The sequence below is a fragment of the Onychomys torridus genome, chromosome 8, assembly GCF_903995425.1.
Source record: "Onychomys torridus chromosome 8, mOncTor1.1, whole genome shotgun sequence".
NCBI classification, from domain to species: Eukaryota; Metazoa; Chordata; class Mammalia; order Rodentia; family Cricetidae; genus Onychomys; species Onychomys torridus.
The window spans coordinates 23,652,721-23,669,341 of NC_050450.1; the positions used below are offsets into that span (position 1 = coordinate 23,652,721).

Here is a 16,621-nt window from a genome sequence, read left to right on the forward strand (position 1 = left end):
CACTCACTGCCCAGCTCTTTCCACAGTTCCTTCCTTGCTCTTCCTTCAGGGTAGCAGCTCTTTCACTCAGCTCTACTCAACCACCTCTCTATACACCACTGCTGCTCTCTCACAGCCAAACTCTGGACAATATAAGTTACATTTTCAGGCCCTACCCATGACACAATTTAAGTCAGGTAGTTTCTCTTAGGCTAGTAATGTCACACTGACCCATGTACATAGAGCTAAGTTGGTGAGGGATCCTAGACAGTAAACAATTGGTTGAACCTTGAGCCAGCAGTGTATGTGCAGAAAGAAAACTACTCCATGGAGCTGTATCTCAATGTAAACAGCCTGGCCTTGACTTAGCAATAAACAACACTGGGAATTAGTCTTTGTGTATCTTCTGCAAGGGCAGCTAGTCTGTATTGAATTTGTTCTGAAGTCTAACATTTGAGACTAAGATGATTGTTACTTTCCTGTGTCAGTAAAGAAGAATATTCTGGTATTATTTCTGTTTATCAGAATTATATAGCTTAAACAGAAATCAACTTCCTGATCATCCACAGCTAAATGTGTGCCCAAAGATGGAATATTTTCTCGAGATAAACAGACAAGCTGTGGGAAAACACCCACAGCAGTTCTTAGGGAAGAAATGTAGTGGTGCATGACAGAAATTACAGACAGAAAACAACCAGTTTACACAGCCAGTGACCCATGGCCCTGCCAGGTGGGGCTCCCTGTCAGGTGGTTTGACCTGTTAAATATTAGTTGTCACTGTTGTACATTCCCATGGCCTCCTGCAAACCATAGATGGCAAAATAAGATACTCCATGACAATACCAAATTTAAGCAATGTTTATATAGAAATCTAGTCCTATAGAAGGTGCTAGGAGGAAAATTCTAACCTAAGGAGGCTGAAGATAACCTTGAAACCACAAGGAAAAAATAATTCCAAATCACCAAAATCAAAGGAAGGGAAATGGCCTCATTTCCCCAATAAAAAGATGCACACTAACAGAAATGATGAGAAAACCAGATCCATCTTTTTGTTGCATACAAGAAACACACATTAATATCAAAGAGAGAGACATTACCTCAGTGTAAAAGGTTAGAAAAAGATGTTCCAACTACATGAACTTAAGAATCGTGCAGGTGAAACCATTTTAATACCAACAAAATAGACTTCAAACCAGAACTTATCAGAAGAGATAGGGAAGAATACTACAGAGCCATCAAAGGAAAAATCCACCAAATCTATGCCTCAAGCACAAGGGCACCACTTTGTAAAGGAAACATTCCATAGCCAACATCACACATTGGCCCTCATGCACTTACTGTGGAAGACTTCAGGCACCAGTCTCACCTCCAGACAGGTCACCCAGACAAAACAGAAATGCTGGAGCTAACACATATACAGAACATTTCACCCAAACACAAAAGAATATATATATTGTTTTCTCTGCACTTTATGGAACTTCCACCAAATTGGTGACATAATTAAGCACAAAGTCTCAACAGATACAAGAAAAATGAAATGACATCCTGCATCTAACCAAAACACATTATCATAACCATAAACCCACTCAGAAAACAAATCTGGGGGCAAACAGCACTTCCACCCAACTCCCACACCCTCCAAAGGAGTTCTCCCACACCTTCATTGAGGCTCAGTTTCTTTTCTGGCAGGAATTACTCCACAAAGAAGGGTGGGAAGAAGAGATCTCTGTGCACTGCCAAGTCCACCTTCCCCTAGGAGAGAAGCCAGGACACACTGAACACACTGACCTTATGACCCTTTGCTTGTTGGGGTCATAGAGGGACATGAAGAGCTCAGCATCCTCCCCAATTCTGCACACAAAGTTTCTCACAAAGACACAGAGGCTGTGGATGGGAGATGAGGAGATCCAAGAATACATCCCATAATCTGGCTGGTCTTTTGACTGAAGTGTAGAAAGGGGAAGAAAGGAACATGTAACAAGTTATCCCAGGATCACTTGAAACGACAGAACCTGTCCAGAGTACGAGGAGCCCTCCACTGTACGTCTGAACAGTTGAGCGAGCAGCCAGCCAGCTCAAGCGCCATAAGTGACTGCAGTCTGAGGGCTGTCATTTGATCCTGCTTTCATCTTCCTAGCTCGAAAGACGTCACCCCGGACCCATAATTCCCAGGAAGTTAGTGGCATAAAAAGCACAAGCTATAAAGGAAATCTATGTTTGTAAGTGCTTGTGTTTTGAATAATTTCATGTCAACTTGACACAAGCTAAATTCACATGGAAAGGAAGACTCAACTGAGAAAATCCCTCCCTAACATTAGCCCACAGGCAAGTGTGTCAAGAACTTTCATGATTGCTAACTGAGAGAAGAGGGCATAGCCCACTGTGGGCAGTGGCATGCCTGGGCAGGTAGTCCTGAGTTGAATAAGAAAGCAGGCTGAGCAACTATGAGGAACAGGATAATAGGCAGTGTTCCCCCATAGCCTCTGCTCCTGTTCCTGCCTTGAGTGCCAGCCCTGACTCCCCTTAGTGATGGCGTGTGTCCTGTGAGTTGCCAGATGAAGTAAACCTTTTCCTCAAGTTGCTGTTGGTCACGAGGTTTTACCACGGCAACAGAAACACCAAGACAATGCTCTTAGCAGCATTATGCCGCTTGCACATTGGCAACTCGCGGACACCCTACAACCAGACAGTGATGTAGACCGCTGTATGACCACTGATAAGCACATCAACATTAGGTCAGCAATAGCCTGGCTCAGCACTGAAAAGAACCAAATGTTAATAGTATGCATACTAAAACGAATTCCCAAAGCGATGTGCTAAGTCAGAAATGTCCAAGAGAAATAACGCTGGATATTCTACTTGGAAGCTCTAGAAGTCAGAACTAGCAAAAGAGTACAAATTAGGGGTTGCTGGACTTAGGGATGAGGAGGGTGTGTGAAGAAGTTTGTCAGGAAGGTGGCAGCACTGTCTATATGCTAACGTTGAGTGGAATATCCACCATGTATTACTAACATCCACCTAAGTGACGCTCAGAGAAAGTGGTTTTTACTACGATAGTGACACTACGAAAATGCAGTTACTTTCCAATAACTCACAGCGATTAACCAGAGCCAAAGTCTATACATCTTAATTACTATACAGTTAGAACCACCATTCCGAGGCCATGGAGCTCCACATTAGATTCTTAATTTTCACTATCAAATCTATTTTTTATGCACTTATCCATGAAAAACTGATTTTGGTGTACGATGTTTTTATTTATAGGTTTCTTTTTTTTTTAAGATTTATTTATTTATCATGTATACAGAAGAGGGCACCAGATCTCATTACAGGTGGTTGTGAGCCACCATGTGGTTGCTGGGAATTGAACTCGGGACCTCTGGAAGAGCAGACAGTGCTCTTAACCCCTAAGCCATGTCTCCAACCCTATAGGTTTCTTAAAAATAAAGTTTTAATTAAGATAAAAATACATGGCAGCTAAAGTGACCATTTTGCTGGCTTGCCATCCTACTTAGACTGACATCTGAGCTCTTTCCCACAATCCCCCAGGCTGCTCTGGAGCCAGACTCTGTTGCCTACTTCTACAAATCAGTCCCCTCCGCACAGCTGACCGTGCCCCACCCACACTGGATTTCTTCAGAACTCCACCTTCCCTCAGTGGCTTTCTATTGTTTCCTCTGCCTGGAGCACCTGCTGTTTCCCCTGCCTGAAGCACCTGCTGCTTCCTCTCCCTGGAGCACCTGCTGTTTCCTCTCCCTGGAGCACCTGCTGTTTCCTCTCCCTGGAGCACCTGCCACCAGATCCCCTCAATCCTGGTGGCTTCCACATTATTCTTTCACTCCTCCAAGAGACCTTTCCTGCCCAAACCTCTTAAAGCAACCCCTGACTCACAGTGTCTACTTTATTGCCTTCTATCATCAGCTGCAATTAATTTCTAACTATTAATTTACATCTTTGCTACCTTTCTTCTCTTCTTTACTCTAGAACCTAAGAGCTCCGAGATTGGGAAACATGCCTGGCATTTAACTACTTGTGGGATGCATGCCCAATGACTTACAGATCTAAGTACACAAACTTAATAAAGCCTGCGTTATTACTGATCATCTTGGGTTGTAGGGCAGATGGCCCTTTGAATAACACAGTGCAGTCCACTAGCCTATTATTTTAAGTTTAGGATGTGCTAAATGCCAGCTTTGCTTGGCCCAAGCCTCCAGAACACAGCTCACCATTTCTTCTTTGATGTGCTCTGTGATCTTTTCAGTAGCCTCCTCATGAGCATGGAACAAGCTGATGATGCTGGTGTTATCAGGGTCCAGTATGTTTCCATCTTCATCTCTGACAATCAGATCAAGCTCAAGGATTCTGTAAAGCAAGAACCAGAGGTGACACTCACTCTGCAGCAAACGGTTGATTAAAAGCTAAAACCTCTAGGAAAAGGGAAATGGCTAAGTAAACTGACAAGTAATGGAAAACTAGGGAGTGGAGTTTAAAAATGTATGGTTTGGGGGCTGGTGAGATGGCTCAGTCAGGAAAATGCTCTCTTTACAAGCAACGGGACCTGAGTTAGAGTCTCTGAAGCCACAGAACAAAAGCAGGTATGGCAGGTAGCAGATGCTTGTAATCCCAGTGCTGCAGAAACAAGCAGATCCCTAGCGCACACTGGCTGACCAGTCCAGTCAACTTGGGGAGTTTTAGGACAGTGAAAGAGCCTGTGTAACGCAAACAAATGAGAACCAGAGGATGGAGCCTGAAGGACGCTTCAGGCTGTCCTCTCACCTCTGTCTCCACCTGCACACACATGTGCACCTGTGTACATGAAACATGCACACACAAAGACAGCACGTAGTTTTGGCATGCCTTGCTGTGGATATCGCTCTGTGTAAATAAAATGCTGATTGGCCAGTAGCCTGGCAGGAAGTATAGGCAGGAGAAGCAAAGAAGAGAATTCTGGGAATAGGAAGGCAGAGGGAGAGACACTGCCGCCACTACCATGAGAAGCAACATGTAAAGACACCGGTAAGCCACAGGCCATGTGGCAAAGTATAGACTAACAGAAACGGGTTAATTTAAGATAGAAGAAGTAGATAACAAGCAGCCTGCCACGGCCATACAGTTTGTAAACAGTGTAAGTTTCTGTGTGCTTTCTTGGTTGGGTCTGAGTGACTGTGGGACTGGCGGGTAAGAGAGATTTGTCCTGACTGGGCCAGGCAGGAAAACTCTAACTACAATGCCTAGTAAAATATCTCCATGAACAAAATAAAACGTGGAAAAAATAGTATATTTTATGTGACATAAATCAAGCCACAGAGTCAGATGTGTTTTCTGGTTGTATGTATAAGAACAGCTGTAAACACCAATCTAGATACAAAAAAGGACCAGTTCACACACAGACATGACTTACCCAGGAGAAAAGCAGAGAACCTGGGGCTGGGAGATATAGAGTAATCAAAGGAGGCATGTGCAGTGTCTCAGTTTGTTTAATGTTTCAACACACACACACACACACACACACACACACACACACACACACACACGTATTCAAATATTACTCAACAAATATGTGAAAATGGTTGTTGGTCAAACATCTGAGATATAGTGATGCTACCCACGGCTTGCTCTTCAGCTGCTTGGCTTCCAGGACACAGGCTTTCACTTCTTTTGTATTTTTTTTTTTGTTGTTGTTGTCTTTTTTCAGAGCTGAGGACCGAACCCAGGGCCTTGCGCTGTCACTCTGCCTGTCATCAGAGACACCAACAGCACTGACAGGAAACTCACAAGCATCAATATCTTCCGCCGGTGGTGCACTCACCAGCCCCACAACGCTGAAAAGCAGGTTCTGTTAGTAGTCCCATTTTCCAGACTTCAGAGACTGGGAATAGGGAGCTAGTTAGTTTTCCTGAAGTCAGTGCTAACACAGCTAACACAGCCCCCTGCCTGCGCTCTGAACCTCACTGTGAACTCTTCTGCTCTTAGAGAGTGTATGGAGTGGGGGGGGGGGGGGGGTTGGCAGGCTGTGATGCGAAGCTCCTCTTGCACTTGCTGGTTAGAGCGTGTCAATCATCCATGCTCAGAAGAAAGGTCAGAAGAGCTGAGGTTCAGAGAAGGCCAACAGTCATCTTGCTAGGTCCCATCACAACATACCAGACTTCAGAAGGACATCAAAGGCAAACGAAGGAGATTACGTCTTCACTCTTATTTAAGCACCAGAATTGGAGGCACACCTTGCATCCCATCCAAATACAAACAGGAGAGAGCCAAGGATCACCCATTTGGACATTCATTAGGAAATTAACTCCCAGCTAGATATGACTCATAACATTGCATGGCCATGCTGCCCAGAGAGCAATGCCAAGGGGGATAAATGCTCTCAGCTAATGCTGAGCAGAGGCTCGTGTGACTCAGAAAAGATGGAGCGGAGCCGATACATAATTTAGCCTCGAGATCTCTCTAGCTCTTCCCCTCAAAATTGATCAAAGTGGATTCAGCTCTGAAGTGAATGAATAAAACACCCTCCCAGGTCCAGCTGTCTTGGGACTTTGAGAAGTCATTTGAGGTTTTCTTGTTGCTTGGATATGGAAGAGCGTGTTCACTGTCATTCTCTTAGAACCTGGGAGCAGTGGAGGCTGTCTTTCAAGTGGACACCACTATGCTGAATCAGCATTTATTCATTTTGGGGAATGGGATGTTTCGATGCAGTCTCCTCAGGAGGGAGCCCCATTGCTCTCTTCTGTTCAAGAATGTAATACTACAAATCTGAGGAGGGGTACGACAGGAAACTCTCCCCCACCTCATAAATATTTTTAAAAGAAAGAGAATAAAGGAAACCTAAACTAGATTTTGCCAAGCTCACTATCACACCTTCTATTTCAGTTAGCTCAATCTGAAGAGCCAGCACCTCTGAAGACATGCTATTGAGCATGCGCTGCTCAGACATTAGCCGGAGCTCTTCCGATTTGCGAGCGAGAACTTCCTCTTGGTGATCCAGCCTCTGCTTCAGCTGCTTTTCACTTAACCTTGCTTCATCTAGTTCCACTTTCGGTTTCTCTAACTAAATCAGAAAAGAGAAAGAGTCACAACCTTTGGACTCAGGGTTCCTTGAGCTTCCTTTGACTTTCACCTGCAAACTGTATTTAGAGTCTATACCCGATTTTCCAGATGCTACTCTATAGAAACTGGCTGGATCTCAGTGTCATGAGCAAAGCAACTCTCCCTCCCCACCCGCAGTGCTGGGAACTGAACACAGGGTCTTGGGTTTGCAACTTAAACATCTCTCACCAAGTCACATCCCTACCCAGTATAGGTCTTTTAAACAGTAGAAATTCAGGAATAACCCACACTAGTCACCCAAGCAGACCTGGTTTCTTTAGAGGCAACTGAAGGTGTATAACCAACCACCAGGCAGCTGTAAAGAGCGGGAAGCAGTCCTCATCCCCAGCCCTTAGGAAGAAGAGACGTGGGTAACGACGACGACACAAGCAGGTAACCTGGTTAGACCACAGCAGTGCAGTGATGGTCTGGACTACAGGGACACGAGCTACCGAGAGATCTCATAGGTCAACTCCTTGGAATTCAATGACAGGTTCAATGTGGGAAATAAGACAAAGATAATGAGTAAACCTTGAGAATTTTAAAACAAATGGTTTGAAAATATCAGCAACTCCATTTTTAAAAAATATACTCTTTCTTCTATAAAAAGGCCATCTTTATAATTATCTTTGCTTTACCCAGTCCCAAATATTTCCTCTATCATATCTGCTTAGGTAATTAGGGTGACTGCTACATCCATGCAGGGATGAAAGACAAGAATACATCATTTCCAGTTATCCATGTCTCAAATCAGATTAGCTGCAAACAGGATTACTACCTGTCAGAGCTATAGGCAAGATGATTCTGTATTATACAAAAGCATTATTTACTTAGATATGATTTTACGGATACCATTATTCAAATAGAAAATTATGTTGTAGCTTAATGAAAAATTATAGGTGGAAACAGACACGGAAAACTATTAAAAGACGCTATAAAAATACTACAAATTGAAAAACAGACTTCTGAGAAAATAGGGCATTAAAGAAATCTTATCAAGGGGTTGGGGATTTAGTTCAGTGGTAGAGCGCTTCTTGCCTAGCAATCGCAAGGCCCTGGGTTCAGTCCTCAGCTCTGGGGAAAAAAAAATCTTACCAAGTTTTCATGGAGTAGGATCTGGGAAAAAACAAAAACAAAAACAAAACAAAACAAAAAACAGGGTACAAACTCCACATGAAGAGAAGCATAAGCAGAGCCCTAGATTTCTTCGAGGAAACTGGAGGTCCAGGGCAGTCGGGGGGTTCTGAGAGTGAAGGGAAGCTCACTGAAGAGCTGCCCACTCTGTTTACAACGGAGCCAGTACATGAGGAATCAGCAGACCACGGCACAAGCTCAGGACCAGGGCTTACCATCCGACAGCCTCAGTTCAAATAGCAGTCGACAATTCTAGTTCATATTTTGCTCAGGTGTTGTTCCTCAGGCAATGACCATCTTAATTTTTGGGGACAGAGTCTCTCACTGACCTAGAACTTGTCTACCAAGTAGACTAGGTAGGACTGCCAATGAACTGAGCCCCAGGGACCCACTTATTTCTGCCTCTCCTGCACTAGAATTGATAAGCATGCACCAACATGTCAGCTTTTTAAGTATGGGTTCAGGGAATTATACTCAGGTAAGCATTTTACCAAATGAGCTATGAGTCCAACCCTGCTAATCAGTCCCAATGAACCCCCAAAATGGAGATTGCAGTGGCCTCAAAACAGTCAAGCTGAAGAAAGAAAGGCACGGGTCCCAGGAAGTTTCCAACTTCTGCTTCTCAATCTGTGGTCTCTGGTGCCCTGACAGTCAGCAGTGGAAACGGTAATGGAGGAAGCATTCTCTGGATTCCAAATTCAATGAACCCTCATACTGATGAGTGGTAAGACTTTCCTGAAAAATTCTTACCCTTGGCTAAACATCAACCATCAAGTTAGCAGCCAAGTCTTATCTCAAGCTCACTAAAAACTAGGAATTTGACTGATTATTAGGAAAATTACCTTTTACTTAATACAGTACAACAACAGAATCTTTCCAAAATTAAAATAAACTTGAGAGACAACAAGAAAAAGTAAAGGGGCCTTTGGTAGCACAAGACCAGAATCATTGCACCCACCTAACAAAGACAGTCAGCTGTCCTCCCAACAACTGTCCATTCCATTCCATGCTCACTTAAACAGCCAGCAAATGTGCCAGGTAACAAACTCAGTGATAGATAAAACATGGCGCCTAACCTCAAGATCAGTCTAGAACAGACACATACTTAAAATCTGTCAGTCACAGTGATCTAACGATCACTAAGAAGCTTTTTTTTTTAAATTTTTTTTTAAGAACTAGATCCTGTCAAACACTATATGGAGGACCAGGGAGAAATGTAATTCTACTTAATATTATGCAAAGAATCCCAAGGAGTTATGAAGTGATTCAAAGAAAACCTTTCATGTTTATGCCTTAAAGGAATATGCATATGCCGCATTCTTAAGTCATAGTGCCCAAAACAGAGACTCCAAGAAAGCTAAGAATTCTTTTCAAGTACGCACCATAATTCTGACTAATACAATCCTTAGTTTTTCAACAACTGAGTAGACTTACCACTATGGCATTATCTATCGGATGGGATGTTTTATGAGAGCATATATCACCATGACTAAGAGATAAGATGAAGTGCACAATGTCCAGATGGCAACGGATGTTACATAGTAGAACATGGGAGAACTTGGAAGAGGAGGCTTTCTAAGGAACAGATGTATGACCAAGTTTTCAAAGTAGCAGTAGGAAATGCTCATGGATGCCAGATGCTGTGATGCACAGAATAGAGGGGAAGCGTGTTCAACAATCATATTGTGCCAGGCATCCAAACTCCAGCACAGTAGCAGATGTCATTTGTACCTTATCTGCAGGAGTTATGTTCCAGAACCTCAGCCTGATGCCTGGATACTCAAACAGTACCAAACCCTACAAATACCTCACAACCCTCCTCTATATATAGTATTTATCCTGACAAAATTTAATTTTAAATTTGACACAGTGAGAAATTAAAGATATAACCAATAATATAAAGAGCAGATTAAAAAGCTATGTGCCATTTTTCTCTCAATATCTTCCTGTTCTTATGATGTGAGACAGTGTGATCCCATGTGACAGTGATGAGGTGTGGCCAGTGTGAGGCACGATGACACAGTGTTACATGACTGACAACCTTACAAGACACGGTCGAGAGGAGCATCATCTGCTTCAGGGATCCTGGACAGTGATTCGTGTCCCAGGCAGGATGCAACCACTTCAGCTTTATAAATTATATGACATGGAATTTCCATGTATTATATTTGGACAACTGTACTGTAAAGTCCAACTGCAGATGGGGGAGTATGTTAATGTCCATGCTGGAGTCATGGCAATTGCTTCAGTTCACTATCAAGGAGGGATAAAAACCCACAGCATGATGGTCTGTCAGTCCCTACTGAAAGAAAAACAAAACAAGGATGCTTTACTAGTGCTCAGATGTTCCTAGTAAGCAGTGCTGTTTGAAATGAAATGCTAGAAGCTTCATCCTACTGGCTAGTTCTCATAGTGATGAAAAGTGCTGTGTATAACACTGGAGGAGAAAAGTAATATTCAATCTTAGCCACCGACGAGCCCCATGAACCACAATTTAATGACTTGCCTACAAGTTAGGCCTTCTGGTTCAAAAGTGGCTTGAATGTTAGGGGAATAATCACCCACCTTTTTACTTGGATCTGAGCCCTCCCATCTCCTTCTATAAGATGAAACCCATACCCAACATTGTCAATGAGGCCAAGAACCTGAGGCTAGATAGGTCATGGGCCCCAGGGGAAAACCTACAATTATTAGTCTGCTAAATGAACACAGCAATGGAACAACTAATAACATACTGCTATACCCAAAGTTCAGTATGTCACTCAACTCTCATGAAGGAAGATCTCACAGTAAATGGTAATTAATGCAGAGACTTACGACGGGCAGTGAGTCAAAGACTTTGGAATGCTCAGCCCTAATTGGGATGTCTTCTATCACACCCTCTCCTCAAGGTTCAGAGATCCATTTGGAAGAGGGGGCAGAAAGACTTTAAGAGGAAAGAACATTTTTCACATACAACAGGGCAGACACACATATGAACTCACGGGAACTATGAAGGCACATACATGCCCTTCATAAACTCAAGGCAGACAAAATTCCACCAGAGAGGAAGTGAAGAGGGCACAAAGTCCCAGCCCTAACCGAGAAGCTATTTGCGACTGCTAGCTGCTAGCTGCTGGGAGGGGGAAATCAGTTTCTCCAGTGGAGTGACAATGGGTATGTCAACCACAGTCTAGGATACAACCCATACCCAGCCAACACAAATGGCACTCCATGATTGTTGTGTGTGTGTTTTTTAAAGAGAAAAACATGAAGTTGGTTGGGGAGGTGGAGAGAATCTGGGAAGAGCTAGGGGAGGTGGGAAAAAACATGATCAAAATATATTGTATAAAATTTCAAAGAATAAAAGAAAATGTTAAATACAACAAAACAAAGATAAATAGAATTCAATGAAATTAAGAAAAAAACAGCTGGAATTATTTCTATCACTCCCCTCAAAGCTCCTTTATTTCAAAGGAAACCTAAACTTGGTGAGGTATTCTCAAAACAATTGTGTAACATGACTACATTTCTACTCTGAGGTTTGTAATCTTTGTTTTATGACCTGGCACTGAGGGCTTGTCAAGAACAGGAGTACCTGGAAAAATGACAACCCCCGTTAGTGATTTGTACCTGTTATTTTTCAACCTCTGAGATTCAAAGTTAAAAGACCAAGCATTTAGTATTAAACTGATTTAGTCGTTTTAATAATTGTGTGTCAGGCAGCAGGGGTTTATCAGTGAATAAGAGAAGACAAAACTTCCTCTCTTGTAGTTTGCAACTCTAGAGCCAATCAGCACTCCAGAGAATTAAGAGCAAATCTGACAACTTTACATCACAGTCAGTGTTTGTTCTGTTGAAATACATTTCACTGAAGTCTGAGGTTGAGGACAGAATCAGGAAGTGCAGGGACAAGTCACTCCAGGGGAAGAAGCGTCTGTTAGAAAGCCAGTGTAGGACAGACGGAAGAAAAGTGGTTTGAGAGGTGGCGGGAAGTCAGGCAGAGGCAAAGCACAGGGGCACCTCCCCAAGCAAAGGGCTCAGATTCTGTTGAAGAGATATCAAAATGCCCAGTGAGGTTTTCAGAAGGAAAGAAACAAGACTTCTTGTATATTTTCTCACGACCGCCTGGACGTGTGAAGCCTGAATGGTAATGATGGAAGCTGGCAACCAGTTAGAAGGCTACAGCAGTAGTTCAGTGGAAAGATGGCCGTGGTCTGGGCTAGAGCAGCAGTATCCCAGGCAGATGCTTTGGTTGTGCAGTGGGATTTTTTGTTTTAATCAATTTAGCACAAACCCAGACATATATGGGAAGGGGAAATCTTAACTGAGAAAATGCCTCCATAGGACTGGCCTGAGGGCAAGTCTGTGAGGCATTTTCTTGGTTAATGATTGATGTGAGAAAGCTCAGCTCACTGTGGGTGGTGCCACCCCTGGCCATGTGGTCCTGGACAGTATCAGAAAACAGGCTGGCCAAGCCAGTGAGCAGCACCCTCCATGGCCTCTACTGCAGTTCCTGCCTTCAGGCTCCTGCCCTGACATCTCTAGATGATGGGTTACAAGCTGCAAGATTAAATCAACCCTTTCCTCCCCAAGTTGTTTTTGGTCATAATGTTTCATCACAGCAACAGAAATCCTAACTAAGATGTAAGTCGAGTCCTTAGATTTGTTAGTGGAAAAAATGTGGGACTCCTTGACTTCAGGCTCAAGCAACTGGATGAATGCCAATCCATTTATTAAAGCAAGGAACCATCCAGTTAGCAGACAGGGGACGAGCAGTTCTTTCTGTGTCAAGCTTGAGATGTCCGTTAACGGCAGGGACTTGAGTACACTGGTTTAGCCGTCAGGGAGAACTAAAGGCTTGGTGAGATGCCATGGAGCATTCAGAGGTTTAGAACTAGAAAAGAAGTGAGGTCACTTCAGTGGAGCGAAGACTAAAAAAAGCCTGGCAGTAAATGTAGCCAACGGAGCAAGCGTTGTCGGACTTTTCAAACTCAGAGCACACTGCTGGAAAGAACCCTGGAAATGCAGTTAGTTCATCCTCTTCAATGGAACTCGGGCGGGTAAGATTTAGGTCTTCAAAGAAGAATGAGTAATTGTCAGACAGAACAAGTTTACAGTCCCTAAGCACGTCCTCCTCCTGCTCCTCCTCCTTCTTCTTTTGTTTTTTCTTTGTTTGTTTGTTTGTTTTTGTTTTGGGGGGGTTTGTTTGGTTTTGGTTTCAGTTTTTCAAGACAGGGTTTCTCTGTGTAGCTTTGCGCCTTTCCTGGAACTCGCTTTGGAGACCAGGCTGGCCTTGAACTCACAGAGATCCGCCTGCTTCTGCCTCCCTAGCACTAGGATTAAAGGTGTGTGCCACCCGGCCCAGCAAGCATGTCCTTGCACACAGGTGTTCAGGACCCACCTCAGCCGTGGTCATCACCTTCTCGTGACACTTATCCAGTTGGCTCTGCAGCTCAGTCTGCCTCTCCAACAGCTGCAGGCCATACTGTGCGGCTTTCAGTCGCTCCTTTTCACACTCTCTGAGTTTGTTTCGAAGATCTGCGATGTCTGCCTCCATGCTTGCTGTCTTCAGTCTGTTATCAAGAGAAAATGCAACCACGTGAGCTGAACTTGGAACTAAATGCAGTGATGTCAGAGCAAGAGAAGCAGCACATAGTTTATACTGCCTATAAAACCAAGGAGATTTTAGGTTTGAGTCCTGATTTGTTAGACAGCGCCTCTGATCAACAATAGCACAGTAGGCATTGAGAAGTGGCCGAACGCTACAGAAATTGCAAGGTAATGTCAATATGATTTTTTTGTTTGTTTGTTTTTTGGAGACAGAGTTTCTCTGTGTAGCCCTGGCTGTCCTGGAACTCATTCTGTAAAACAGGCTGGCCTCAAACTCAGAGATCCTCCTGCCTCTGCCCTGGAGTGCTGGGATTAAATTAAAGGCGTTCACCACCACTGTCTGGCAGTATTTCTTATCACTAGAAGATGAGCATTATTTCTCATAAATGAATACTGTTATGAAGGAAGACTACAAAGTACTCCCAGGTATGAGCCGTGAAGTAAACGGGAAGCCAAGAGTATATAATGTTCTGGAAGTCAATAAGCAAAATTGCTTCAGGACATGGGAATGAACAATCATGGCAAATGGTGCTAAGTCAAATCAGGTGAGAACCTGGAAACTGTCCACTGGGTTTCAATGAATGCAGACCACTGGCCCAAGGGCTGTTCTGGTAGAAGTGGTCTGGAAGCCTGACTGGGATAGATTTGAGAGAGAAGGGTAGGTGATACAGGATGTGGATAAATGACAAAAAAATCAAAGTGGAGCTCCAAAGCCTGATGTTCTAACCACTTTTTGGTCCAACCTCTCAAAAACCCAACCTGCATAAGGCATTAAAGGCACCAAAACACAACCTGCATATGGCATTAAAGGGATCAAAACACAACCTGCATAAGGCATTAAAGGCATCAAAACAACCTGCATAAGGCATTAGCAGGAAGCTGTGGATGAGCACCTGAGTTCTAAGCCCACTTCCACCACTGACCCACTGCGTCACACTAAGTTTTGTAAACACCTTGTTTTATAAGAACGGTAAAAAGCCTCTAACTAGACGCATTAAAGCTGACAACGCATGAACGCTGACTAGGCATCAAAAGAAATACTATGCGAGCCAATTGGGTCTTTAGACTTTCTGGGGGCCACATCTTCAAAAGCAAGCACAGTGGAAAACATTTAACCCGATACATCCAAATGTTACCATTGCAAACTCTAATCATTGTAAAATAAATAAAATGAGATGTTCCAGTGAGAATCCAGTGTGTGTGTGTGTGTGTGTGTGTGTGTGTGTGTGTATGTGTATGTGTGTGTGTGTGTTTTCCACCGGCTAGGGAATATGGTACTGGAGAACTCAGACCCGGAGTTTACTGAACTGGGTATCAAGACCACCAGGTCCCCGTATTTATCAGCAGCCGAGCCGGCAGCTAGGCGGTCCGACCGAAGACTACACCGACCTGGAAAGCGACACCTGAGAATTCAGGTTCCGGAAGAGCAGGCGTTCCGCCTGCGGCCGCCCAGTTCCCCCCTCCCCCTGCTCGCCCTTACCTCCCTCCTCACACTTCCCAGCGGCTGCAACCCGAGGCCCGTCCAGAAAGCACTGGGCGCCCGGATTTGTGACGCTACATCCACCTCACACAGAAAAACCTTCCCGTTCTTTCAGCTGAACCACTACTAAAGTGCGTGCCGGGGTCCTTTTTGAAAATTGTTCCCGCGAGAACTCGCATTTCTCACGAAATGTCTTGTCCAATCCGCGCCTCCGAGACAAACAAGAGGCGCGGCTTGCAGCGACTGCGCAGGTGGCTGTCATTTTATCCTGAGCTGTTTTTTGTTTTTTGTTTCTAAGTGTCTGCTTTTAAGTGAATTGTGTTTCTGAGTTTTACTTATTTGTTGTCGTCTTTAGCAGCGCCATTGTAGAGGCAGTGTCGCTGGGCCACTAGAGGTGACAGCACGCAGGCCAGTGTGGGACGGACCCCCCTTACAGCCCAGCGACACTGTCAGCCGCACACTGGCCTGCGTGTTGTCGCCTCCTGTCGCTAAGGCATTTTGTCTCACCGGTGCCAGGACAGTGCCACATTCCACACGGACCCTCCCAGTTAGACCCGCAAGCCATCTTGCCAAGTCCACGGCATCCTTCAGTTTGCAGAGGAAATCAACGCCTCCCCCAAAGAAACGTGACCTGTCAAAGTAATGGAACTGCTGTTCAAACGAACGCCAGCTGTTCTGCAGGACAGCTGGGGCGCATCCGTGTTCAAATAGAAATGTCTTGTGAATATGCTTACTCTTTAAAAATGTAAGCACTTGGAAATCTGGAAAGTTCTAGTACCTGGTACATGGCATCATTTCTTGTTTAATCTAAGCACTTGGCTCTGTCTCTTTTATCGTCATGTTTTACTGTGCTGAATCCTCCCCACCAGTAGACGAAATGACTCCTATTGCAAAATTTAATGAAAACTTCCCTGACTCCAGTAAACCACAACCCCATTTCGTTTTTCTTTATATAACAAAATGAAAAAGGTCTTTTCACCATTCAGTTTCTACTATTATTACTATGATGACGATGATGATGATGATGAATTTTGAGACAAGATCTCTATGTACCCCTGGTTGTCTGGAACTTTCCCTGCAAGCCAGGCTTGCCTTGAACTCACGGAGATCTTCTTGTCTCTGCCTCCTGAGCTCTGGGACATTGTAGAATATTAGTTAAAGATGTGTTACATTTGTTTATGCTATGGAACATTTGTTTAATGAAGCAATGATATGTTGCACTCTTATGCTGCATTTGTGTAATTTGTGAAGCTGCTTCTTTGCCTGTCTAAAACACCTGATTGGTCTATGAACTTTTTTTTTTTTTTTAGATGAGGATCGAACCCAGGGCCTTGCACTTGCTAGATTGGT

General features: G+C 43.9%; 1 long non-coding RNA gene across 1 annotated transcript; it reads right to left on the minus strand.

Moving 5' to 3' along the window:
• Nucleotides 1-3,789: 3,789 nt before the first annotated feature.
• Nucleotides 3,790-15,401, minus strand: LOC118590179. Its single transcript, XR_004945713.1, has 3 exons — nt 15,272-15,401; nt 13,583-13,754; nt 3,790-4,341 (listed from the first exon to the last, which is right to left on the minus strand). It is a non-coding gene; the product is annotated as an uncharacterized LOC118590179 (long non-coding RNA).
• Between the last annotated feature and the right edge of the window lie 1,220 nt (nt 15,402-16,621).